General features: G+C 35.7%; 1 protein-coding gene across 1 annotated transcript in view; it reads left to right on the top strand.

Annotated features, from left to right (window-relative positions):
* LOC110257826 (uncharacterized) overlaps nucleotides 1-27920 on the top strand; it is an 830584-nt gene that overhangs the window by 657687 nt on the left and 144977 nt on the right. Inside the window, exon 1 of the transcript XR_014835821.1 lies at nucleotides 15380-15485. The gene's annotated coding sequence lies outside the window, so the exon portion shown is untranslated. Of the gene's footprint in view, nucleotides 15486-27920 lie in introns of the transcript that reaches the window.

Here is a 27920-nt window from a genome sequence, read left to right as displayed (position 1 = left end):
CCACCCTTTCACTTTCAATCTATATGTATTTTTTGTCCTAAGGTGAGTTTCTTGTAGGCAGCATATTGAAGGTTTTTGCCTTTTTATCCACTCAGCCACTCTGTGTCTTTTGATTGGGGCATTCAGCCCATTGACATTTAAGGTGATAATTGATAGATGATTATTTATTGCCATTTGAACCTCGTGTTCCAGTTGATTCTATGGTTCTCCATTCTTCCTTTCTTTTTTTTTTTTTTTTTTTTCTTTTTGGTTGGATGGTCTCCTGTTATTATCTGCTTGAGTTTATTTTTTTTTCATTTTTTGCAAATGCAATATTTGGTTTTGGCTTGTGGTTGCCCTGTTTTTTAAGTATGCTAACCCCTTCCCATAATTGTGTGTTTTAGCCTGATGGTCCTGTAAGTTCAAACACTTCATTACTATATTAAAATTAAGAAGAGAAACATACAAACAAACAAATAAAAAGGGTTATTTACTTCCTAACATCCCTTGCCCACATTTTATGGTTTTGATGACTCTTTTTTGTTTTTTTCTTTTTAATTTTATTTTGTTTGAAGCATGCTCATGATTAAATCTGTATGCTGGCTTATTTGAGTGACTGCTCTCTGATTGCAGTTTCCTCAGTCCTAGTTCTTCCTCTTCTACTTCTTTTTTTTTCTTTTCTTTTTTCTTCCCTTTCCTTCCTTCCTTTTTGGTTTAGAGAAGCCCTTTCAATATTTCCTTTAACCTGGGTTTTGTGTTGCTGTATTCTTTAAGTTTTTGTTTGTTGGAAAAAATTTTTATTTCCCCTTCTATTTTAAATGATATTCTTGCTGGATAGAGTATTCTAGGTTGCATATTTTTTCCTTTGAGCACTTTAAATATCTCTTGCCATTCCCTCCTGGCCTGTAGTGTTTCTGTAGAGAGATCAGCTGATATTCTTATGGGGGTTCTCTTGTAGGTAACATTCTGTTTTTCTCTTGCTGCCTTTAGGATCCTCTCTTTATCACTAACTTTTGCCATTTCTATTATGATGTGTCTTGGTGTGGGTCTATTTGGGTTCAGTTTGTTTGGGGCCCTCTGTGCTTCTTGTATCTTGAACCCAGTATCCTTTAGATTTGGGAAGTTTCCATCGATAATTTCTTCAAATATATTTTCCATCCCCTTATCTTTTTCTACTCCTTCTGGAATTCCTATTATGCGTAGATTGGCCCGCTTTATATTATCCCATAGGTCTCTTATATTGCCTTCCAGTTTCTTGATTCAGTTTTCTGTCTGTTGACCGGATTGAGTGATTTCCATTACTCTATCTTCCATATCACTGATTCGTTCTTCTGCATTATTCATTCTGGTTTTTACTGCCCTTAGTTCAGTTTGCATCTCTGCAAATGAATGTTCTAGTTTTTCTTGGCTCCTCCTTATATTTTCTAGTTCCTTTCTGAGGGTATCTGCATTACTGTTCATATCTTCTCTTAATTCCTTCAGTATTTTCACTATTTCTCTTTTGAACTCCAGGTCTGTCAGACTGCAGAGATCTGTTTCATTGCTGACTGTTTTAGGTGAGTTCTCCTGTTGGTTTGACTGGGGGTGGTTTCTCAGCTTCTTCATCTTGCTCGTTGTTTTCTTTCTCCTGGGGGAGTTGTACTCTTCGTGATCGGGCAGTGTTTGCCTTGTCACTGCCGTGGAATATTTCCTGAGGGCTGGCGTTGTTGGTCAATCTTTTTTGAGGCAGTGTGGCTTTTCTGGAGTGTTGATGGGGCTACCAGTGTTTCTTGGAAGCAAAGGAGGACTTCCTGAGGGGAGACAGGACTGGGAGGTCCACACCACGATGGTAGCAGATTTCACTTGGTCATGCAGAGCCTGCTCTGGTATTTTTAGGCTGTGGGGTTCTTGCAGGGGGTTGACGGTGTTGGGCAGCTGTTCCTCAGGAGTGCAGCACCCCCTGGGGGCTGGAGCTGCTATCTGGGTCACTGAGAACCTAAGAGGCTCTTCCCTAGGGCAGCCCAACCTAGAGGGATGGCCTGAGAGTGTAGGCGGATCTTTTCACAGTCTGGCCGAGCTTGTTGCAGCTTTTCTGGGCTGCAGGGGCTCTTCCAGGGGGCTGGTGGTGCTGATCAGCTATTCCGTGGGAGTGGGGCACCCCCTGGGGGCTTGGGCGGGTAGCAGGGCCATTAGAAACCTAAAAGGCTCCTCCCCAGCGCAGCCCGACTCAGAAAGACCGTCTGAGATCTTTTCCCGGCTCAGCCAAGCTTGTTGCAGCTTTTCTGGGCTGCAGGGGGTCCTGCCTGGAGCTGGCAGTCCTATGCAGCTGATCCACTAGGGCACCCCCTGGGGGCTTGGGCGGGTAGCAGGGCCGTTGGAAACCCAAGAGGCTCCTCCCCGGGGCAGCCTGACTCAGAAAAACCGTCCGAGAATTAGGCCAATCTATTCACGGCCTGGCTAGGCTTGTTCTAGCTTTTCTGGGCTGCAGGCCTTTTCTCCGGGGCTGATGGTGTTTGGTGCTGCTCTGCGGAAGTGTAGCCCCTCCAAAGGGCGAACAGGCCTGTGCAGGGACAGCCCCTGCGGTGGTAGGCTTCAGGCAATTGTTGAGGCCAGCCCTCCCGGATGACAGGCAGCCCCAGGTTCGGTGAGAGCGTAGGGGGTGGTGGGGGTGGGGGGAGGGGATGCACTGGGAAGCACAGCTTTCAGCTAGCTAGCAGGCCTGTAAGCTTGCTGTGGCATGGGAGGTATTCTATGGGGACCCACCCCTTCTTCCCTCCCCTCCCCAGACCAGGCTCTTCTCCCCGGTTCCCTCTGATGCGGCTTTCCACTTCCCCGCCCCTAGAGTATTGTTCCCTTCCTCTGTGACAGCTTTGTTTTCTAGTCTCCCAGGCAGTCGCTGCCCCATCAATAGGTTTCTAGACCTCCCAAGCAGTTTCTGCTCTGCCCCGCCCCCCCAGCCCGTTCTCAGGGTCTAACCTCTGGAGCCGAGATCTCAGTGCCCAGCCCCCACCCAGGCGTCCCCCGGCCCTTTCCCGGGGACTAACCTTCGGAGGCGAGGACTTGGTGCCCATCCCCCACCCAGGCGTCTCAATTTTTGGTGACTGTGCCCGTAGTTCAGATGGTCTGTTGGGTTCTTGATCGGCTTTTCCGTACTCCAACTTACTGCTACACTCTTCTCTGCATCTGGAGATTCCTCTGGTTCGTTTGATCTTTCCCCCGTGTAGGTGACTTTCCAGGGTGCGGGATCCCTTTCTCCTCCACAGTTCCCTTTCGGGAGCACCCGTCCCGCTCGGATTCACCTTCTCTCACTCTCCTCTTTTCTCCCGTTCTGCCCAGTAATGTCACGAACTTCTTGCCGTTATTGGAGTTTAGGTTCCTCTGCCAGCGATTGGTTGTTGTTCTGTGCGAGTCATTTATTCTGTAGATGTGCTTTTTTTGTTGTGTTTGTGGGAGAGGGCGAGTGTGTCCCCCTACTCCTCCGCCATCTTGTCCTCCAGTCATATTCTCCACATTTTTATGACTCCAACTCAGCCACAGGGAGGGGGCTTACTGAGGCAGTGTGAGATGGGAAATACCCTCATTGTGGCCATTTGCCTATAGATATTTCATTATTTTCACTGCTAGAAAAGCAAACTCCAAAGAGAAAAGAGGGAGAAAGCTCTGAGAACAGGATCTGTGATGCATAACATACAGCTCTTGGAATCAATGAGTTTTAGCACCCCAAAGATATGTTGAGTTGCTTGGGTTTATGAGAATTTGAAAGCCTACTACCATTTTACAGGTGAGGATTTGAAATGGCTGAAAATAAAAGTCAAGGCATTGTGGCTGTTTAGGTCCAAATAACATGTAGGGTTTGATGTGTGATTGTCACTTAATGGAATTTGCAAATCACATATTTATTAGATGTTGCTGGATCTCAAAATATGGAGAGGTTCAGATAAGCATCCCAAGATTACGAAGCTCATCATTTGTGCTTCTAAACATTTTAAGGGTTTCCCATTTTAGTTTAAAAACAAACTACTTTCATGATGCCTTCTGAGTGTGGAAATTTTTGTTTACAAAAGTTTCTTTTCATGAATTAGAGGAAGATAGGACTACATAGTCTATATGGACAATATAATACAGTGAAAAGAAGAAGCATAAAAGAAGAGAGATGAAATGGAATAAGAAAGGGATAAGAAAATCATAAATAGAGTAAGAAGGAAAAAATACATCTAGAATGTGAGGAAGGAGTAAAGGAGGAAAAACTTTTTTTTAAAGAAACATGCTCAACTATTTACCATTTCTTTTTTTTATTTTTATTTTTTAACATCTTTTTTTTTATTTTCCACTGTACAGCAAGGGGATCAAGTTATCCTTACATGTATACCTTTGTTCTGTTGCAACATGAGTATCTAGACAAAGTTCTCAATGCTACTCAGCAGGATCTCCTTGTATTTACCTTTTCTATTAAGAAATAGCAGTGGACTTAAGAACTTTCTGTATTAAGTAGGACTTAAGGAAAAATAGTCAATCTGTAAATTTTTTTCTTAGTAGAGGGAAAGATAAAGATTAATAATTAAAAACATCACAACATTGTAAATCAACTTTGCTCCAATTAAAAATTTTTAAAATAATTTGAAACAATAGATAATCCTAATAGTCATTTTTTTTTATTTGGGGGATGAATTTAGATGTACTGCCTCTTATACATATCCCCATAGATAGAGTCATTTTGTGCTCCTTCTCAGTTCCTGCTCACTGTAAACCAATGGATGTACATGAAGGAATCCACCCACTCACTTTCCATAATGATACAGATAAACTACTTAAGGAGGATGGAATTAATATGGTTGTCTCATAATCCTCAGTAAGCTATTGGGGTTTTATTTTTGAAAAGCAGATGAGATAATATGCCTATGGTATCAGGATGATGTTCTCTGTCAGCAGAGGGAGAATATAAAGAAGAGATAAGAGAGGAATTCCCTTTAATCTGAATTATTTGTGACTAAAAACTCACAGGTATGGCCTGGAAGGTCTGAACAGCTACTGCACTGCTGCAGACATGGTGCTGATAATCACAGCCATTTATTTCCATCATCTCAGGATAACTGTAGGAAGGCCACCTACAGGCATAGATGAAAGGAGAAGGAGAAGCAGGAAGCCTCTAATAGTTTATTACCTCTGTCCTTATTCCCAACACCATTCTCCTATTCACTTACCTATATTTGTTCAAGAATTTGTAGTATAACTGACTGAGAAAAAGGAGTGATACACTTAATAGCAATTAAGATAAATTCCATTTTTTGTGGGGGTTCTTTTAAAAATTGTATTGGAGTATAGTTGATTTACAATATTGTATTAGTTTCAGGTGTACAGTAAGGTGAATCAATCATATATATAAATATAGCCATTCTTTTTTCCCATATGTTATTACAACCTATTGAGTAGATTTCCCTGTGCTATACAGTAGGTTCTCGTTAATCATCTATTTTATACAGTAGTGTGTATATGTTATTCCCACCTTCCCAGTTCTTCCCTCCCCCAGTGATTTCACCTATGGTAACCATAAGATTAGTTTTGAAATCTGAGCATTGTTTCTGCTTTTTATTTTTATTTTTTAAATTTTTTATTGTTATTTTCCCAATACAATTTTTTTCTACTGTACAGCATGGTGCCCAGTTACACATACATGTATACATTCTTTTTTCTCACATTATCATGCTCCATCATGAGTGACTAGACATAGTTCCCAGTGCTTTTGGAATGGATCTCATTGCTAATCCATTCCAAAAGCAATAGTTTACATCTATTAACCCCAACCTCCCAATCCATCCCACTCCTCTGCCCATGGATTTATATCAGATGACTAGCTCAGCTCCAAGCACATCTCTGGCACATGAAGTACTGGTTTTCTTTCTTTCTCTTCACTCCTGATCTTTCTAATCTCCACTTTTCCAGGTTAGATTATTTGGGATTGGCATCTGGGAATAGGTTGACTAGAAGTCTGTGTGGTCTTCTGTCTCAACAAAGCAAGCTACAGACATCAAAAGTTTGAGAACCACAATTCTATGAAATTTGCAAGAACATATCAGAACCAAGATTAGTTATTTGAACTTCTGTTCTTTTTCTTATCATTTGAAAGAAGGAGAGGAAATAACTCGTTCTTCTTTTCTAACTCATTTCTAGTAAAAGGATTTTGTTACTGAGATATTTTATCTCTTAAAGTTGTTGCCTTGTACTTTCTTGAAATAAATTGACGTTAATAGTAACAAAAGCAAAAACAATGGCTTTCATGCACTGAGAAATTACACCCATTGGCTGGTAACTGAAGTGCTTTTTCATAAGTAATTTTATTTTAGACTTAGAACAACTTTCAAAGGGGTTATTATTATCCGTAACTCATGAGTTTCAGATTATAATTAGATAAACTGAATAAGAACATTGGTAAATTATCAGAAAAAAGTGTTTAATACATTCCCAAACCCTACTAGAACTTCCATTAATCTTTACTGAAAAGCTAGTTCAAGATTGCAGTGTCGCTTTAATAAGCATGAACTAACCATAATATAGTTGAGATGGAGAGTGTAGATGACTCATTTTACAATCACTACCTCCCTTGCCTGCCTGTAGCTAACACTATCATGCACTTCCTTATGTTACCATTTAAACTCATCCAAACAAATTAATTGATGGAAAGATATTGGAGATTATGTAATTACTTCCTCTGGCTCTGGTGGTGTTGCCATCTGACTTCCAGGCAGCAAGACGAGATCTAAATTAAATGCAAATAATTGTTCACAATTAGGAAATGAAATGCCTAGAGAACCTCATGGTATTTAAAACAAGCTGATGTACTTGCCATCGATCAACAGTTGAGGATTTCTAGCATGTACTTGGCTTGAATCCCAATGATGACACTGTGCATAGTAACAAGTTCCCCTTCTACATCAGAGTCAATAATTACCAAGGATGCATCCTTCAGTAAGATATGTACTTTTGCAGGAGTGTGTATATAAAAAGTATTCTTGGTTTGAGTTTGTGAGGAATATTGGGTGGTTGATTTCAGGTCATGCTCCGACATAGTATAAAAATTTACCTAGATAATCATTTAAGTTAATCATCTTGGATGTCTTGGGGACTAGTCAAGAGTTTTCTCAATGGAAAACAAGTCTAGCCTTTTCTCAGTACTTTTAAGCTGGTGGGTTTTGTGTTGCTTTGTTTTTGTTCCAAGGCAAATCCAGCCCCTTTCCAAAAGTGAAGTATTCATTTTTAAGATGTTTCTCAGGATCCTTGGTGATGACCTTAATGCCAACAGATCCATCCATACCTACAATGGCTACAACTAACCAATAAAAAGACTTCATTGCCTTTGAACATGCTACAAAGATGCTACATTTTGAAAACAGACAAAGGCAAAATAATGAGGGCATAAGCCTGAAAGAAGAAAATGTTTCCAAAGAAAATGATCTTAAGAGGCTAACAGCTTAGATGGGTATAAAGGTTTTTATAAACACTATTAGTATTCATTTGGTATAGGTAGGAGACAGCAACCAGAATTGGAAAATAACTTGGATGTGGTCACGGAAGGGACAGAAGAGGAAAAAATATAAGCTTCTTTCTGAGCACAAATCTCAGTGCTACCAGGTAGCACAATTAGAATGTCCTCCTTTCCTGATTAGCAGCCATCTAATCAAAGACACGGAGTGCCTGCCAGGTCTATATACATGTCATTCCCCAAAACAACAAGCATTAAGCCCATAATATTTTCAATCTATTGTACGTACCAGGTTAAGAAAAAAATTTTAAGTAATTATTTGGCATAAATATAGGGGGATGAGGAGGGGGTATTTCTTGTTAAATAAGAAAAGAGTCTTTTCTGAAGTTATTGTTAAAGAAATCCAAAATCTCAACACCTGTCTACAGGTAGCTAAGTTAAGAGGGCATAGGGATAAAGGAGTGAAAATCCCAGATATATATATGTAGGTGCAATTGAAAATTAAATGGAACAGTTGTTCAAAGAAACACTCCTAGTTTTTGAATGTTAGAGATTTTTTTTTTCTTTCCTGATGAATAACCATCCATTTTTAGGGGATTCCAGAGGAAGAAAAGGAGGAAAATGGGTTGGTTTGGGTCAGTAGAGTCTGAAAACAATGATGAAACATACTTTTGGAAAGGGGCTGGATTTGCATTTCAAGTAGCGATGACATTACAAATAAAGCTTTTGCTCTTACCACTCAAATAAAATATGAGAGGGGTCAGAATTAGAATGATCTTTCTGAAATATGCTGATATTTCTCATTGAAGTTGGCTAATGTCCAAACTCCTTGACAATATACTTCAAAATTTGATTGTCAGTTCCATCTTTCTTTCTCTGCATTTTGCCACACTTCCTTCCCCAAACCCTACAAATTCATGCCATGTTTCAGTTTCGTAGAACCTCAGGCTTTTCTCAGCACATTCTGCTCTCTTCCATACCTCCAAGCTCTGTCCACAGTGTTCCAGTGATTTTGAAATCTCCCCTCCCCTCATCCATTTTCTGTGTGAAAGCTCCTACTACTCTTTAAAACTTTGCCAAAGCTTTCATATACAAACTTATTCATGCCCTGTTATGGGAATTGGATGTACTCTATTACATACTTAGCATATAGAATGTTAGCTGCTTGTGTTCATTTCTGAATGAGAAGGCACCAAGAACATTCTGGGAAAAGTAATAAATACTATGACTCCAAGGCAGAAATAAGCTTGTTTAGTTAGAATATCAGACAGAAAAAAAGATGGTGGAAAACCCATGGTCTTCCATTATGTTTCACCAAGGAGTAAAGGTGGTCAAGAAACCTAGACAAGAGCTAGTGTGGTGCATAGAAAAGTAAATGTAAGGCATGAAGCAAGATGTCAATAAGATGGGGCCAGCTTTTAGGTTGTGGTCCTCAGTCTTGAAGATGAAGAAAGTATATTAAAGACCTCAAAGTAGAACATTTGGTAAGACTTGCTCACAAAGATGCTACATAAAGGCAGGAGTATATAAACTGAAGTACCAATCGATTAGACCATAATATGAAATATCACTTCCCAGTAGGTACTTGGCTGTGGTCAATGCATTTTCTTCTTATCGCCATATTACATAGGAAAGCAAATTTCTGTTATCAGGCTTCTTTGTAGGTAAGGAATCAGAGCAAGGAGAGAAGAAGTGATTCAGAAATTTCCTATATCAGTCTCAGATGGTCTATCACAAGAATGTACCTGCCAGATGGGCAAGACTGTAGCATTTGCTTGCCCGGACACTCTCTGTTGTTTAGCATTTGGAAAAGGCTGAATAGTGCTGGCTTCTCACATACTCATTTTTCTCCTTGTATTCCCAGTGCCTGACTAGCATACTCTGAAGCTCAAAGATAATTTCTGTAATGCTTAAAGAGAAAATGAATTAATGAATGACATCTTCAATTGGTACCTTCTTTTTTAATATATTTCTTCTTTCAACTGAAACAGTCTTTTTTTTTTCTGATCAAGAAACTGTACTCAGTGCCTTAAAGTGGCTTTTCTTTCCTCTATTCTAATCCTGTGTGTATTTTTGTATACGATGGTAAAGCTGAATTCTGAACTAAGAAATTCACATGTGGAGGGGAAACATAATAGAAAATCTAGTAGGCATTATGGCCCAGGAAAATTACCTACTATGCAAAATGAAGGAAAGACCACACAGGGAGGATATCTCGATTCTCAGAAGCTCTTTGGGTTTATTTATATATTTTTAATCTTAATAAGCTGACCCTTTACAGCAGTCCTTCTTCAGTTCCCATAAATTTCTCAGCAGTGGTGTTAAAAAAATGGTCTTGGATATCCTTGGGCTTCCAAGGATTACAGGATGGTCTGTGTTACTTCTCCAAATTACCTTTCAACTTTCAAATATACTAAAGTCTGCATTCAGCTAGCAAGAAATTTTGATTTCTGTCCAACCTAAAAAGACCATATAATGTAAGTATATGATAGTAGTAATTTCTTTACAGAAGAATGTCGTTTTGCTTCCCCCACCAGATCTTAACCAACTACATGATGAAATACTCGAGGGGTAGAAAGCAACCTGGAGGTTCCGCCAAACCCTTAAGTCCATTCTCTGATGGAGGATCTATGCTTTCAACTTATGTCTAATTGTTTTAATAAATTTAATTGGAATATAATTGACTTACAAATTTGTGTTAGTTTCAGATGCACATGAAAGTGAATCAGCCATACATATACACATACCCATTCCTTTTCAGATTCTTTTCCCATACAGATTATTACATGATATTGAGTATGTTACCCTGTACTATAGAGTAGGTTCTTGTTACCTATCTATTTTATATATAGTAGTTTGCATATATCAATTTATCCTTCCCCCAAATTTTCACATTTGGTAGCCATAAATTTGGTTTCAAAATCTTTGAGTCTGTTTCTACTTCATAAAGTTTTTTGTATCATTTTATTATATTCCACATATTGGTGATATCATATGATATTTGTCTTTTTCTGTCTTAGTATGACAATTTCTAGGTCCATCGTGTTGCTGCAAATGGCATTATTTCATTCGTTTTTATGGCTGAGTAATATTCCATTATATATATATATATCATATCTTCTTTATCCACCCCTCTCTTGCTGACTATTTAGATTGCTTCCATGTCTTAGTTATTGTAAATAGTGCTGCAGAGAACATTGGGGTGCATGTATCTTTTCAAATTATGGTTTTCTCCAGATAAATGCCCAGGAGTGGGATTGCTGGATTATATGGCGTTTCTGTATTTAGCTTTTTTTAATATATAATGATTTTTATTTTTTTCCATTATAGCTGGTTTACAGTGTTCTGTCAATTTTCTCCTGTACAGCATGGTGACCCAGTTACACATACATGTATACATTCTTTTTTCTCCCATTATCATGCTCCATCATAAGTGACTAGACATAGTTCCCAGTGCTACACAGCAGGATCTCATTGCTAATCCATTCTAAAGGCAATAGTCCGCATCTATTAACCCCAAGCTCCCAATCCGTTACATTCCCTCCGCCTCCCCCTTGGCTCACACCAGTCTGAATGGCCATCATCAAAAATCTATAAACAATAGATGCTGGAGAGTAGGTGTAGAGGGTGCATGTATCTTTTTCAGTGAATGTTTTGTCTGGATAGATGCCCAGGAGTGGGATTGTTGGATCATATGGTAGTTTATTTTCAGTTTTCTGTGGAATGTCCATCCTGTTCTCCATAGTGGTTGCATCAGCTTACATTTCCACCAAGAGTGTAAGAGGGTTCCCTTTTCTGCACACCTACTCTCTAGCATTTATTGTTTACAGATTTTTGATGATGGCCATTCTGACTGGTGTGAGATGATACCTCATTGTAGTTTTGATTTGCAATTGTGTAATAATTAGTGATGTTGAACATCTTTGCATATGATTTTTGGCCATCTGTCTGTCTTCTTTGGAAAAATGTCTGTTAAAATCTTTTGACCATTTTTTAATTAGGCTGTTTGTTTTTGTTGGTATAAAGTTGTATGAGATATTTGTATATTTTGGAGATTAATCTCTTGTCAGTGGCTTTGTAAAGATTTTCTCCAATCCCATAGGTTACCTTTTCACTTTGCTTATGGTTTCCTTTGCTGTGCAAAAGATTTTAATGCTTAATTAGGTCCATTTGTTTTTTTGTTTGTTGATTGGTTGGTTGGTTGGTTGGTTTTTATTTCCATTACTCTAGGAGGTGGAATTTATGTCAAAGAATGTTCTGCCTATGTTTCCTCTAAGAGTTTTATAGTATCCAATGTTATGTTTAGGTCTTTAATCCATTTTGAGTTTATTTTTGTGTAAGATACTTCAGGGAGTGTGATGTCTTTTGAAATCATACTGTGATCTTGGAAACACAACTGAATTGTGAATGAAACCATGTTGTTCAGACACTTTGATTTCTCTACTCTCTATTTCTTAATGGTCACTCCATTTACTGGTTTTTCTCAGAAGGCATGTGGGTAGTTACTCAGACCCAACAGGGGAATTAACTAAAGCTTTTTATTTTCGCCTTTTATTCAAAATGTTCATTTGAAAGATAGCAGGCACATATGATAGCTAAAAATGCCCCAAGACAAACTTGTGTTTGATGTTATTTGCTTATCTTTTGCAATATTCCTCAGAATATATTTCAGACACCCCACAAGGTTACAGCCAAAATATTGATTATTTTAATCCCTGCAGATGAAATGCTGATTAGTTGAGTTGAAAATCCCAAACTAGTAACAGGCTAAGTCTATGTCTTTTTAATATCCAACCAAGGTAATACTACAAGATTTCTTGTATCTTAAAGATTTATGAAGTATTTCTATCATTCTTTTGCCAGTTTTTTAAAGAATTTTAGTTTTCTCTTTAATATTCTTCAAACATATTTTCATCTTCTGACTTTATTAAAATAAAATGTACTATACCTTATTTTCTAGCTATATCCTTATACATGTGTACAATATTTTGCACCTATAGTAAGCAACATACAACAAACACAAATATACTCAAAGATCTTTGGTATTTAGCATTATATCTTATCTTTACAATTATCCCTTTTAAAAGGCCCTTTGTACATTTTGAAAAGAGAGGCAAAATAGTTGTGAACAGCTTCATAAATATGTCAAGTAAAAATGAAGCTAATATTTATTTGTAGGAGCATTTACCATATTTGGATGTAAACACATATGACCATTTTTACTCTGCCTTCAAAGTGAATGACAAATTTCTCCCAAAGACCACAGAATAATTATCATGGGCAATGTTTTCAGAGGACATGTCTCAAAATGAAAAAGGGTACTTAAAGGGCAGTTTAACTCTTGAGCAAATATTGAGAATCTTTCAAATAATCTAGGAAGAAAATAATCTCTTAACATAAGTCTGTTCAGGAAAAAAAATCCTTTTCAGTTCCATCACTCTGTGGTGCTTTAATGGATCTGGGAGAAAAGAAAGTACAACATTTAAAAAAAAAAGAAATGCAAATTAAAGAATTCCAGTAATATTAATGTGAAAATGGCTATCTTGGCAGAATTAAGGCAGAATTCTGAATAACTGATTTTATAATGAACCCCATCTGTCTATTTTCCAAAACTCCCCTATAACCTGATACATATTTTTGTATTTTGGGTTAAAGAGAACCTAAGGAATTGGAATTTCTCATGGGCAGTAGGTAAATAGTCTTTGTTCTCATTTGTCTTGAATTATTACTGATCATGATGGCTTGGACATTCTTAGTGAAAAATTTTCCAAGTCCAGGCTGCCAAATTCCAAAGAACAATACTTGAAATGCATCCATTCATTTACTTCCATTCTTTCTTCCTTTGCAAACCAAAGTTAATCGCCAATGGTTGGTTATCCTAATGAACTGAGAGTCTCAAATTCAGTCCCAATTATAGGTGAGGTATGTAGCCTTACAGTATAAAAGAAACATTTGCTTGGTGCAAATAAATCAACTTCTTACATTTTGGTTTGTAGAACTTCCTTCTGTGCTCTCCCAGTGCCCCCTCTGCACCCACCTTTAACATCATTTAGTCAACCATAGTCATAGAGCACCTCTATAGTAATGTGTTGTCTTTTGTAACATTCCTCAGAGTACATACACCTTGTTCTATGCTAGGCCCTAGAGCTACAAAAATGAGAAAATAGGTTTGCCACCCTCAGAAAGCTATCTGTATAGTGAGAAAAACAGACATGCAGACACGTAATTACAACAAAGTATTAACTAGTAGTAAAATGAAATTAGATATACGACCCTATGAGCATATGGAAGAGTTCCAAGGAAAGGTTAAAAAGAGAAATGTAGTAAATTTGTTTTAGATCTGTAATATTAATAGTAACAACAGTGGGTGCAATTTACAGAGTATTTACTATATTTCAGATACAATGCTAAGCACTTAATTTGATTCATTTTACCTAACCCTTTTAATGATACAAGAGATAGATATTATCATTTTCTCCATTTATATATGAGAAAACTTGAGCACAGTGAATTTAGGTAAGGTTCTCATTGTCACACAGCTAATCAGTGAAGACAAGCCTTTGGATCAAAAAATATTTCCATTGCAAGGTGTTGTTTTTTTTCTTAATTTTTTTTAACTTTTAAAATTTGCTTTGAAATAATTTTACTATTAAATAAATATTGGAAGAGGAGTACAAATAATTTTTATATATCCTTATCTAGGTTCCCTAATTGTTAATGTCTTATTATTTGCTTTATCATTCTGTTCCATCTCTTGATAGATTTATTGATTTATAATTTTTCAATTTACAATTTTGAAATACTTTAGGGATTATTTCCAAATTAACAAGGACATTCTCCTATATAATCACATTATAACCACTAAAATCAGGAAACTCACATTGATACACTACTACATTGATCAGTAGACCTTGTGAAAATTCTAATTGTCCCAATAATGTGCTTTAAACTAAAAAATATTTTTTCCTTCTGTTCTAAGAGTCAGTCCAGAATCATGTGTTTCATTTACCTGTCATGTCTCCTTGGTTTCCTTTAATATGGAATAGTTCCCCAGCTTTTCTTTATCTTTCATGATTGACCCTTTTGAAAAGCATAGGCCAGTTATTTTGAGGACTTTCAGTTTGGGTTTTTCTGCTATTTCCCCATTATTTAATTATTTTAACTAAAATATAGTTGATTTACAGTGTTGGGCCAATTTCTGCTGTACAGCAAAGTGCACTAGTCACACACACACACACACACACACACACACACACACACACACACACACATTCTTTTTCTCATACTATCTTCCATCGTGTTCTAGCCTAAGAGATTGGATATAGTTCCCTGTGCTGTACAGTAAGACCACGTTGTATATCCATTCTAAATGTGATACTTTGCACTGACTAACCCCAAGCTCACAGTTCATCCCACTCCCTCCCCACCTCCCAGATTTAGGTTGTGCATTTGGGGCTGGAACACATAGAACAAATGTTGATTCCTTCTCAGCGCATAATGTCAGATTGTATTATTACCAGTGATGTTAACTTTGATTACTTGGTGAAGGTAATGTCCACCAGGTTACTAAGTTACTATTTCTCCCTTTATAATTAATAAGTATTTTTGTGGAAAGATATGTTTTGTTCCTCAGCAAATATTAATCCATTAGTTTTAGCATGATGACCCTTACCTGAGTTAATTATTACTGTTATGATACCAAATGGTAATTTTCTAATTCCATCATTTTTCAACATTCATTTGTTGGCATTCTACTGTAATGAAGAACTTTCCCTTATCCCCTATTCATTTTTATGTTTATTTTATTATTTATAAAACATGGAATCATGAATTTATATTTTATCAGTGAGTTATTTGTTATTACCACAATTTCTTTGCCCCTTTAATTGTCCCATATTTAGCCTCAGATATCCCTTCAATGCTTGTTTCTGTGTTTATGAACAGGTGTGCATCATTGTTTGAACATGTTACTTTCTGACATCACAAACTATTCTGGGTCCACTCTGATACTTTCCCTGCCCCAACTGTGGAATCATCCGTTTTTTCTGAGGTAGGCTCTTGTTCTTAACTTCTCTTTTGGCCATTTAACAGGTCTTATTTTTATGTATATATAGGTATGATTAATAAAGGTAGTTTAATGTCCAGAAAACTCTATTAAGCAGCCATATTCGCAACCTAGCTTGAATTCACTATGTAACTTCCTAAAATGCCTTTTAAATTCCCCCCAAAGGATGACTTGGGCCCTAGGAAAATAAGAGATGATAAAAAGGAGAGCAGTTAAAGGAAAAGAAGGGGGAAAAACAGAAAAGTCATAAAAACGAATTTTTTTAGTTCCTTTTCTGTGTCAGGCACCGAGATCATTTCACATATAACTTATTATATCTCTGCAACCATTTCTCAGGATAGAGATTATGATCCTCACTTAATAGATAAGAAAATAGATTTTTGGGATTTCATTGACTTGCTCCATCCTACACAAGAAAGAGAAAACTAGGAATTGAACCCATCTAGATCACATTTTAAACCAATCTTCCTCTACCCAGTGCTGCCTCTATACAATTTTAATGCTAATTCACATCCTATATTCTATTTTTGTAATTGGCCATCCCTCTACAACTTACATAGTAGCTCTTTATTTACCCATTTCCCAAATACCAAAGCACCTTATGTTCAGACAGATGATAAAGACTTTCCCTAACTCTAAGAATAACCTGTTACAACAAACATCTTGTCTTGAATTAGAATTCACCACCTACTTTTTAGGTTAGCTTTATTTTGTGAACTGTGAAGCACAGTACTCTAGAACCACTTGACATAAAGCAGACAGACTTTATTTGGCAGGCTGTTATTAATGCCTTGTAATAAACACTATACTTGATGTGTTTATTTTTGTAAAGACCATAAAACTTGGGCGGAGGGATGCAGTTCACTCAGCAGTAGACCATTTGAGACAATAGGGGATTTTTATTTCTCTAACAGGGCAGAATTAAAATGTCTGATTATATAGCAAAGCAAGGTTATGGTTATGGTGTTTATTCTGTGCATGAATTGATTGCAGATCAAAACCAAAATACATGTCCATCTATGTTCTAGCAAGTTAAAACAGTCAGGATGCAGGAAAGGTTATGTGAAACCTTTGGTGAAGTATGAAGAAATACTTCTAAATAGAGCAACTAAGAATACAGGATAGCTAATGTGTGCACATTTTAAACAGTGTATTCACATGCATTTGCATCTCAAAATGATCCTATGAAGGAGAGAGATTGTATCACCTCATCTTCATTTTACAGGTGAGGAATATTGAGGTTCAGAGAGAAGTGACTTGCCTAAGATATCACAGCTATCAAACTGGCAGTTGATACTCAAGTCTTGCCTAGTGCTCTTTATACCATACCATGATTAAAGTCCTACAAGTTAGATTTTTGCTAGAATCTCTCTGGCCTTAATCAAATCAATGTGAGCAGATGGCAAAGTAAAGGAAATCCATTCCCACTTTATTGCTTGAAGTTTCTTAGTAAAAGATGGAAGATGCAACTTGGGGACCTTTATTCTTTTGTTCTAATAAAAAAAATTGTGTTCTTTTTGAGTAGACCACAATATAATGCATGAAATATATTTAGACCAAATTAATAACATCATACCACAGAATTGTTTTGCTTCTGATATGTAATCATTTGTTTCACTGTAGTGATCAAGTAACCTCTTCTATCATGTGTATAAGGATAAATATAAAGCCAGCAGTATGTAGGAAAAAACTGAAGGGACTTCAGATTTGGAGAGTTTGCCTGTATACCTATCATTACCACCCTAAACTAAGGTTACTAATTGGCACTTATGACACAAAGGAGTTTAAATAAGAATCACTTTATAATATTACAGAAAATTTTATACATATAGTATGGCCATCAATGCAGATTTGTAACCAAATTATTAAACTGAATATAATAATCACAATCACATATTGCATATCTTACATGTGTCAACTAGAATGCATGATGCTTTATTGCCATTCTATCATTTATTTCAAAAGCAATCCATTGTGATGTAGATATTTTTTTCCTAATTTTTAAATAAAAATACTGAAGCTCTGACCACACAGCTGATAATCAGGGAACCCATGATTAGAGGGCTAAAGCCCCTTCATTTCCTTGACACCTTAGCTCTATTACACAATTAGAATGTTGTAAATATTGTGGTAGATGTACCTACCATTGACTCTTTGAAGAAGACTGCCTTCTTCATATAGGAAGTTAGTAAATTACTTCTAAGCAGAAATTCTTAGGTCTCTCTTTCAGTTATCTTTCATCTTTATGTGTTGCCATTTTCCCTCTTTTATTTTCTAGGTCTTCTGTATGTGGCAAAGACTTAAACATTCTTTTATCAGTAACCTAGTCTCTAGTCATTTGGTTTCCATTTATTTGGACTTTGCTGCCAACTCCCTTTGCTCCCAGCACATGTTCACATGCCCTTCTATCCTTGAGTTTCTCAATCTTGATGACTTATCTTTGTCTTCTGGTCATTACTGTTGTAGCTCCATGGTACAGTATGTTCCATTTCTGTCATTTGGTGATTGCCACAATCACTGTTTTTGACATATTTCGTTGCAATTGTCCTGTGATATTCGTGAAAATTTGCCTTCTTTGGGCCAATTCTTAGAGCTTATCTGTTATTAATCTCCTAAAAAGTGAAGGATTTACTTATCTTAATCTGGCCTATCTCTTTCGTTTGGAGAGAAAGACAATAGCCACCAGACGTAGCCCACAGGAGGACTATTTCCTTAGTACAGTTCTCAAACTTCACCCTGTATAAGAATCACATGAAGGACTGGTAAAAGCACAGGATGTTGAGCCCTACCCCCAGAATTTCTGATTTTATAGGTCCTGGGACAGAGGTAGACAAGTCTTGAGACTTTGCTCTTCTGAAACATTCCCAGATGATGTTTACACTAGAGGTCCAGATGTTTATACTTAGAAAACCATTGGCTTAGGCTGAGGAGAAAAGAACATCAATATACCATATTCCCATATCATAGTACACTTGTTGAGGACTCAGTCAGTTGACAGTTTATTAAAACCATCTACCGTATCTCAGCACATTTATACGTAGTATGTATAAAAAGATAAGGCTTTATCCATGATTTCAAGGAATTCACAGCTTGATAGGAGACACATATGTAATGGAATAAATGTAATACGGTATAATGAAGCCTATAACAGTGGTAAAATAAGATACACTCACAAGACAAAGAGGAGGTTGTTCCTTCTTTCCTTATAGATAATATCAGGCTTATTAAGTGAAGGTAACAGTTAAAAGGAGCCTTTGGAGGAGGTACAGGTGGCAAATTCTAGGCAAATAGAAGTATATTCAAAGCCACAGAAAGCTAACATTTGGGGAGTTGGAGGGAATTGGTAGGTTTTTGGTTGGGTTTATATACTGAATGAAGTGGCAATATTAAAGGGATATGATTGAACGTATAGTGAGATTGGGCCTTGTGTGTGATCAAACATATCTCCTTCCTGGGGTTGAAAGGGTAATTTGCATGTTTCTGTCAGTCAAGAACACTATTATCCTTGAGCTTTAGCACGTCACTGTGGAAGATGGTTGGGAGGAAGGGAGAACATGGTGATATATAGAAAGGTGGATACCCTAGAACCCAAAGAAAGAGACTCATAGACTAGGATGCCAAAGATTTTTATACAAGAGAAAGTTCTGTTTAATTTGGAAATACTCTGTAGACATCATATTGTAATGATTTCTTTATATTCCCATCTTACAAAATACACTAAAAGAAAATCCTTTGGTCATCTTTGTATCACCAGTACCTGTGGTAGTGCCTGGATTTAGTACAAACTCAAGAAATGTCTGAGTGAATAGAAAATTAATGAAAACCAGATTATTATTTATTTTCCTTTGGGTTTCAATCCCATTTTCTATAAAATGAGGAGGAAAAGATTTATTTCATTCTCCCCAGAATATGACAAATGAATGGATGAATATTAATAAAGTGATATGTACTTATTAGGAAGCAAGTGGAAATGGGCAGCATTCTGGTGATGGGATTTATCACACAAATGATAACCAGTTGAACCTTCATTTATTTGAATAAAATTTCTGAAATTATCTCCAAATTGCTTTGGTAAAGATAGCTGAACTGAATTAAAAGTGTTATTACAGAAGTCTTCAAATGCCCATTAATTCTTTTGCACAAGTAGACTAATTTGCAGAAGATTTACACATTCCTATACGGAGCCAAGGCATGCTGGTTCTGTCAGATACTCAGTTGTATCTCCAGGCAATTAAATAAATTGCAAAAAATAGTCCATTGCTTTTGGAAATTACCATTCTTAAAGGAGTGAAGTTGGTACTCTTAAGAGACTAGGTATCACTGGTTAAAACGAAAATTGAAAAACAAATGCTTAAATCTTATCTATCTAGTTTCTTGATCAATCCTTTCCCTAATGCTCTATAGTACTAGTAAGATCAAGACATTTTCATGTTTCTGTGATTTGATTCAATGGCAATATAGAAGTTCAAGGATATGGATTCTAAACACAAAAGATGTAACAAAACAGGAACTACATTTAGACACATGATAGGGATATTTGCCCACTTAGAAAAAGAGAGAGGAAAAAGTAGTTATAAAATAAAGGATATTTTGATTTTTATTTTTTCCCAACAGAGGATGCTAATTGACAATGATTAAATGTCTTAAAAGTATAAGGGCAAAGGATTCTGAACCTTTAATTTTAGACTCATTTAATCTTGAGGAAAAAAAAGAGATTCTTTTTTTTTTTTAAATGTCGGCTATTTATAAAATATTGTGCATTTATCCTAGATACTCAAAACATTTGACATTTAACCAAATTATAAACATTATTTTACTTCACCTCTCATAATTTTTCAGTTATTAATACTTTACTGTCTAGAGTTTACTTGTTTCCTATTTCTATAATATCCATACACTGTAGGATACCAGAAATATTTTTAAAATTTCTTCCATTATGGTTTATCATAGTATATTGTATATAGTTCCCTGTGCTATACAGTTGCACCTTGTTTATACATTTTAATTATAATAGTTTGCATCAGCTAACCCCAAACTCCCACTCCATACCCCTCCCCCTTGGCAACCACAAGTCTGTTCTCTATGTCTGTGAGTCTTTCAGTTTCATAAAAGTTCATTTCTGTCATATTTTAGATTCCATGTGTAAGTGATATATGGTATTTGTCTTTCTCTTTCTGACTTATTTAGTATGAAAATCTCTAGTTCCATTCATGTTGCTGCAAATGGCATTATTTCATTCTTTTTTATGGCTGAGTAGTATTCCATTATATACAAATACCATATCTTTTTTATCCATTCATCAGTCAATGGACATTTAGCTTGTTTCCTTGCCTTGGCTATTATGAATAGCATTGTTATGAACATAGGGGTGTGTGAATCTTTTTGAATTATATTTTTGTCTGAATATATGCCCAGGAGTGGGATTGCTGGATCATATGGCAACTGTATTTTTAGGGTTTTTTTTAAGGAAGTTACATATTGTTTTCCATAGTGGCTGCACCAATTTACATTCCTAACAACAGTGTGGAAGTGTTCCTTTTTCTCTATGCCCTCTCCAGCATTTATTATTTGTAAACTTTTTGATGATGGCTGTTCTGACCTGTGTGAAACATTATTGTAGTTTTGATTTGCATTTCTCTAAAAATGAGTGATGTTGAACATCTTTTCATGTGCCTGTTGGCCATCTCTATGTCTTCTTTGGAGAAATGTTTATTTAGTTCATTTACCCATTTTTTGATTGGGTTGTTTTTGCTATTGTTGCATTGTATGAGCTGTTAGAATATTTTGGAAATAAAGCCCTTGTTGGCTGCATCATTTACAAATATTTTCTCCCATTGTATATGTTACCTTTTCATTTCATTCACAGTTTCCTTTGCTATGCAAAAGCTTTTAAGTTTGATCAGGTCCCATTTGTTTATTTTTGCTTTTATTTCTTTTGCCTTGGAAAACTGACCTAAGAAAACATTGGTAAAATTTATGTCAGAGAATGTTGTGCCTATGTTATCTTCTGGGAATTTTATGATGTTATGTCTATGTTTAAGCCTTTAAGCCATTTTGAGTTTATTTTTGTTTATGGTGTTCTAACTTAATTGATTTACATGGAGCTTTCCAACTTTCCCAACACCTCTTGCCAAAGAGACATTTTCCCATTGAATATTCTTGCCTCCTTTGTTGAAGATTAATTGGCCATTGGTGTGTGGGTTTATTTCTGGGCTCTCTCTTCTGTTCCATTGACCCACATGTCTGTTTCTATACAAATATCATGCCATTTTGATTACTATAGCTTTGTAGTATTGTCTGAAGTCTGGGAGGGCTGTCCCTCTTGCTTTATTCTTTTTCCTCAGGATTGCTTTGGAAAGTCTGGGTCTTTTATGGTTCCATATCAATTTTAGGATTATTTGTTCCAGTTCTATGAAAAATATCATGGGTACTTTGATAGAGATTAAATTATATATGTAGATTGCTTTGGGTAGTATTGCCATTTTGACAATATTCTTTCAATTCAAGAGCATAGAGTATCTTTCCATTTCTTTTATCTTCTTTAATTTTTTGATGAATGTTTCATAGTTCTCAGCTTATAAGTTTTTCACCTCCTTGGTCAGGTTTACTCATAGGTATTTTATTTATTTTGTGCATTTTTATTTTATTTTATTAACTTTATTGCAGTATAGCTTATTTATAATTTTGTATGGGTTTCAAGTGTATAGCAAAGAGATTCAATTATATATATTCTTTTTCAGACTCTTTCCATATAGGGTATTACAGAATATTGTGTAGAATTCCCTGTGCTAAACAGTAGGTCTATGTTGGTTGTTGATTTTATGTATACTAGTGTGTATATTTTAATCTCAAATTCCTAATTTGTCCCTCCCACCCACGTTTCCCGTTTGGTAACCATCAGTTTGATTTCCAGATTTGTGAGACTGCTTCTGTTTTGTAAATAAGTTAACTTTTATCATTTTTATTAGATTTCACATATAAGTGATGTCATATATTTATCTTTCTCGGTCTGACTTACTTCCCTTAGTATGATAATCTCTAGGTCCATCCACGTTGCTGCAAATGGCATTATTTTGTTCTTTTATGTCTATTATTCCATTGTATGTATGTACCACATCTTCTTTATTCATTCCTCTGTCAATGGACATTTAGGTTGCCTCTATGTCTTAGCTATTTTAAATAGTGCTGCAGTGAACATTGTGGGTTTGTTATCTTTTTGAATTATGGTTTTCTCCAGATATATGCCCAGGATTGGACTTAATGGATCATGTGGTAGTTCTAGACTTAGTTTTTTAAGGAACCTCCATACTATTCTCCATAACTGGTTGCACCAGCTTACATTCCAGTCAACAGTGTGGAAGGTTTTCCTTTTCTCCACACCCTCTCTAGCATTTATTGTTGTAGACTTTTTGATGATGGCCATTCTGACTGGTGTGACATCATACCTCATTGTAGTTTTAATTTGCATTTCTCTAACAATTAGTGATGTTGAGCACTTCTTCATATGCTTTTTGGCCATCTGTCTATTGTCTTTGGAGGAATATCTATTTAGATCTTCTGACTGTTTTTAACTGAGATGTTTGTGTATTTTAGAGATTGATCCCTTGTTGTTTGCTTCATTTGCAGTGATTTTCTCCCATTCCATATGTTGTCTTTTTGGTTTTATTGTTGTGATTTCCCATGTTGTGTAAAACTTTAAAGTTTAACTAGGTCCCATGTTTATTTTTGTTTTTAATTTCATTCACTCTAGGAGGTAGATCCAAAAAGATATTTTTGCAGTTTATATCAAGGAGTGTTCTGCCTGTTTTCCTCTAAGAGTTTTATAGTATCTTGCCTTATATTTAGGTCTTTAATACATTTTGAGTTTAATTTTGTGTATGATATAAGAAAATGTTCTCATTTCATTCCTTTACATATAGCTGTTCAGTTTTCCCAGCACCACTTATTGAAGAGACTGTCTTTTCTCCATTGAATATTCTTGCTTCCTTTGTCATAAATTAGTTGCACATAGGTACATGGGTTTATCTCTGAGCTTTCCATCCTGTTCTACTGATCTGTATTTCAGTTTTTGTGCCAGTACCATGCCATTTTTATTACTGTATATTTGTAGTATAGTCTGAATTCAGGGAGCCTGATTCTTCCAGCTCCATTTTGGTGCAATTTTTAAACTTTTTTTTTTTTTTTTTACATTTCTTTCTTATTTATTTCTGAAATGCGTCTGATTCCTATATGTTAATCTCATATCCTACTACCTTGCTAAATTTGTTTATCAATTCTAGTAGATCTTCTGTGGAGTCCTTAGCGTTATCTCTATATAGTATCATGTCTGCATATAATGATTGTTTTACCTCTTCCCTTCTAATTTGGATAGATTTTATATATTTTTCTTGTCTGATTTCTGTGGCTAGGACTTTCATTACTATGTAGAACAAAAGTGGTGAGAGTGGACATCTTTATGTTGTGTCAGATTTTAGTGGGAAGACTCAGCTTTTCTCTATTGAGTATTATATTGGCTGTGGATTTGTCATAAGTAGCTTTTATTATGTTGAGATATGTTCCCTCTATAACTACTTTGATAAATTTTTTTTCTCGTGAATGGATGTTGAAATTTATGCATGCTTTTTCTACTTCTATTGAGATGATGATGTGTTTTTTGACTTTTTCTTTGTTCTTTGATTATGTGGTGTATCATAGTGATTTGCACATGTTGAACCATTCTTGTGTACTTGGGATGAATTTGACTTCATCATGGTGTATGACCTTTTTTATATGTTGTTGGATTCAGTTTGCTAATATTTTTCTGAGAATTTTTGCATCTATATTCATCAAAGATGTTGGTCTGTAGTTTTCTTTTGGTGGTATATTTGTCTAGTTTTGGTATCAGAATGATGGTGGCTTCATAAAATATCTTTGGGAGTGTTCCTTCCTCTTCACTCTTTTAGAAGAGTTTGAAAAGGATCAGTATAAGTTGTACTTTAAAGATTTGAGAGAGTTCACCTTTGAAACCATTTGATCCTGGACTTTTGTTTGTAGGGAGTTTTTATATTTTTTATTACAGGTTCTGTTTCACTTCTAGTGATTGATCTGTTCAAATTATCTATTTCTTCTTGATTCAGTTTTGGTGGGCTGTATGTCTCTAGACACTTGTCCATTTCTTCTAGATTGTTGAATTTGTTGGCATATAGTTTTTTGTAGTATTCTTGTATTTTTTTTTGTATTTCTGTGGTATAGGTTTTTATTTCTCCTTTTACATTTTTTATTTCTCTCTCTCTCTTCACAAAAATGATTCTCAAACATGAAAAGGATTTAGAAAATATACTAGATCCATGTTATCTTTTCCCAAAAAAGAATATGACTAAAAGGTATTGTCCAGAAAAACTAAAAAAAAAAAGAAAAAGAAAAAGAAAAAAATTTAAAAAGGGGAAGGCATCAGTTACAAGAAATGGTGTGAGCAGAGAAACCAACAAAATCCACCCTTAAGCTTAAACCTGTTTTTCTCAGTGGAAGTGCTTTAGGCATTTTGGGTGAACAACTGCTTGTTTTGTAGACTTTATTGCCTATTACAAAGTGCCTAACACCTGTGATCCCCAATTTTAGATGGCCTGAAATTTTAATGACTGGTAAGAGTCTTCTAGTGACAGAGAGACTGAAGAACTTCTGGGACCTTCCTGAAATTTCATCTGAGGCAAGGAAAGCTCATGGAGCAGGTTTGAAAGGATAGTGGGAGATAGAACCACATAGGGACCAGCTCATTCAGTAAAATAATTATTTTTTTAAAAAAGACATGTATATGAAAAGAAAATACCTAATAATGCAAAAGAGTGCAGAGTGAAATGTATCTCCTTCTCCTCTTTCCATTATTAGCCCCTCATCCCCACAGAAAACCATTATGAAAAACCCTGCTTTTACCTCTTAAGAATTTTATTGCTTTATGGTAATAGTCCTGTCACAATTTATCCACTTTAGATAATCTCAGTCTTAGTCTCCCTCTCTTCTTCCCTTCTTTCTTTCCTCCCTTTCTCTCTCCTTTTTTCTCTCCCTTTTTCTCATAAAATATAAGCAATTTTATATTTTTTAACTATATTACCTTTTAACTATATTGCCCACCTTCTCCTCCCTCTTATGTTTTTTGTATGTTTTTGATAAATGGTCTTGTCAGATAAAGGAAATTTTCTTCTATTCTGATTTGCTAGAAGTTATTATGGTGACATGGAATTTATTTTTATTAATTTCCCATATCTATTAAAATTATATGGTTTTTCTCATTTAATATTATAATTATATAAGTTTATATTCTGGTATTATATTAACCTTGAAATCCTTGAATAAATCAAAATTGGTCATAATATCAAATCCACTCTCCCTTCCAACCCCCCATAGCTTGTCACCATAAAGTTCGGTTTTTTGGGATTCACTGGGCTTCTGAGGTCTAAGAACTCTGTCTTTAATTTCTGGGAAATTATTATCAAGTGTCTTTTAAAATGTTCTCTCACATGAACCTCTCTCTTCTCTCCTTCTGGAACTCCAAGTAGAAATATAGTAAATCAGAGGTCCCCTCGTGGCGCAGTGGTTAACGAATCCGACTAGGAACCATGAGGTTGCAGGTTCGGTCCCTGGCCTTGCTCAGTGGGTTAACGATCCGGCATTGCCGTGAGCTGTGGTGTAGGTTGTAGACATGGCTCGGATCCCGCGTTGCTGTGGCTCTGGCATAGGCCAGTGGCTACAGCTCCGATTCGACCCCTAGCCTGGGAACCTCCATATGCCACAGGAGCGGCCCAAAGAAATAGCAAAAAGACAAAAAAAAAAAAAAAAAGAAAGAAAAAGAAATATAGTAAATCTTGTCATCTGTTTTCCAAGGGTTTTTTTTTTTTTTTACATATTTTCCATCTTTTTGTCCTTGCATTCCTCCCCTTGAATCATTTCTTCAGGTTCATCATCTTGTTGCCTAGCTCCATGTTTAAAAATTAACTATTAAACCAAATTTTAACATTAAAATGATGCTTTTATTTTCATTTTTTCATGTCTAGAAATTGTTTTTGGTCCTTTTTGAAAAGTTAGTCATCATTTTTAATAGTTCCTATACCCTAATTCATACTTTCAATCTCCTGTTTTATTATTCTAAACATATCAAATAGAATTATTTCATAATTCATGTGTAAAAATTCCAGTATCTGAAGTTAGTGTCATTCTTATTGTACTATTTGTTGTTTCTTCTAGCCATTGCTCATGGTTTCTTCTTTGTGGGTTTTTTATGTTTATCTTCTACTCTGAGTTAGTATTCTTTAGAACTTTGAGGCATGTGTTGAAGTTTCAGTACACTAGAAGTGAATTGTATTTGCTTCTACTAGGAGACCCACCTACAGAACATCACTTTAAAATAAATATGAGCTTGAGATTTTTTTTTTTTTTGACCTACCACTATGAGTTTAGGCAATGTGAGGGATGTCTTGTAACTTTTAATTCTTAAGAGACAGCCTCTCCATTTACATCCTCTTTCCTGTTCACCAAGAGGCTATAAGTTGTACCCCAAATCACATGGATTTGTCAAATAGTCCAAGGACAAATGACCTACTTACCTCTTCAAGTTCTATCTTTCATTTAATTCCGAAAAACTAGGGAGCATTTCTTTTCTTTCCAGCTCATAAATGCATTTTAAAAGGTTTTGTGGGGGGGTTGTTTATTTTAGTCAGCATTTTGTTTGTTTACAGTGTTGGGATTGGTCAGGGGTTATAGCCTTCCTTATTCCTAAAAATTACAGTTCCTTTTTCCATTTAGGGTGCTGAGTTATCAAAATTTCTGAGTTCTTACAAGTTTATTAGTTGACTGTTTGATGGATAATTGGTCTAGATATAAAATTGTAAGTTTATCTTTCAGAATATTGAAGGCCTGTTGCATAATTGCATAATGTTCTATCTTGCACTAATGCATATGTAAAACCTGATTCCTTTATAACTCATCTGAATATAAACTCTATCTCCTTGTCTTTGTCTCCCTCTCTCTCTCTCTCACACACACTGTATGACTCTTCTTTGTTCTGTGTCCGTAAACATTTAGAGTTTTATTTTTCATGATGGTTTAAACATATCACAAGAACAAGTCTGAGTGTAAGTTATTTGCATTACTCCTATCTGCAACTGGAGGATACTTTGAGTAGAGAATATGTATTGAGATTAGGGAAAATTTTCTCTTATTATTTCTCCATTTATTTCCTCTATTCATTACATTAATTATCAATATCTGAAACTCATTACTGGACTATTGAACTTCCTGGATTAATCTTTTTAATTTTTTTTCTTGCTATAATATCTTATATTTCTGTCCATCTGTCCTTTGTTCTGAAATGCCTCTATTTATTTTAAGAATAATTTCAATTAGAATAAAATAGAACATCTACATCAGCACCTTCATTCACTCCATGGA

Source organism: Sus scrofa, chromosome X, assembly GCF_054392235.1.
Source record: "Sus scrofa isolate SSC_HxYL_T2T_F1_AM1 chromosome X, Sscrofa_HxYL_maternal_Yorkshire_Landrace_v2.0, whole genome shotgun sequence".
Lineage (NCBI taxonomy): Eukaryota > Metazoa > Chordata > Mammalia > Artiodactyla > Suidae > Sus > Sus scrofa.
Note: the sequence above shows the minus strand (reverse complement) of the source record. Positions and strands in the feature narration are given on the sequence as shown.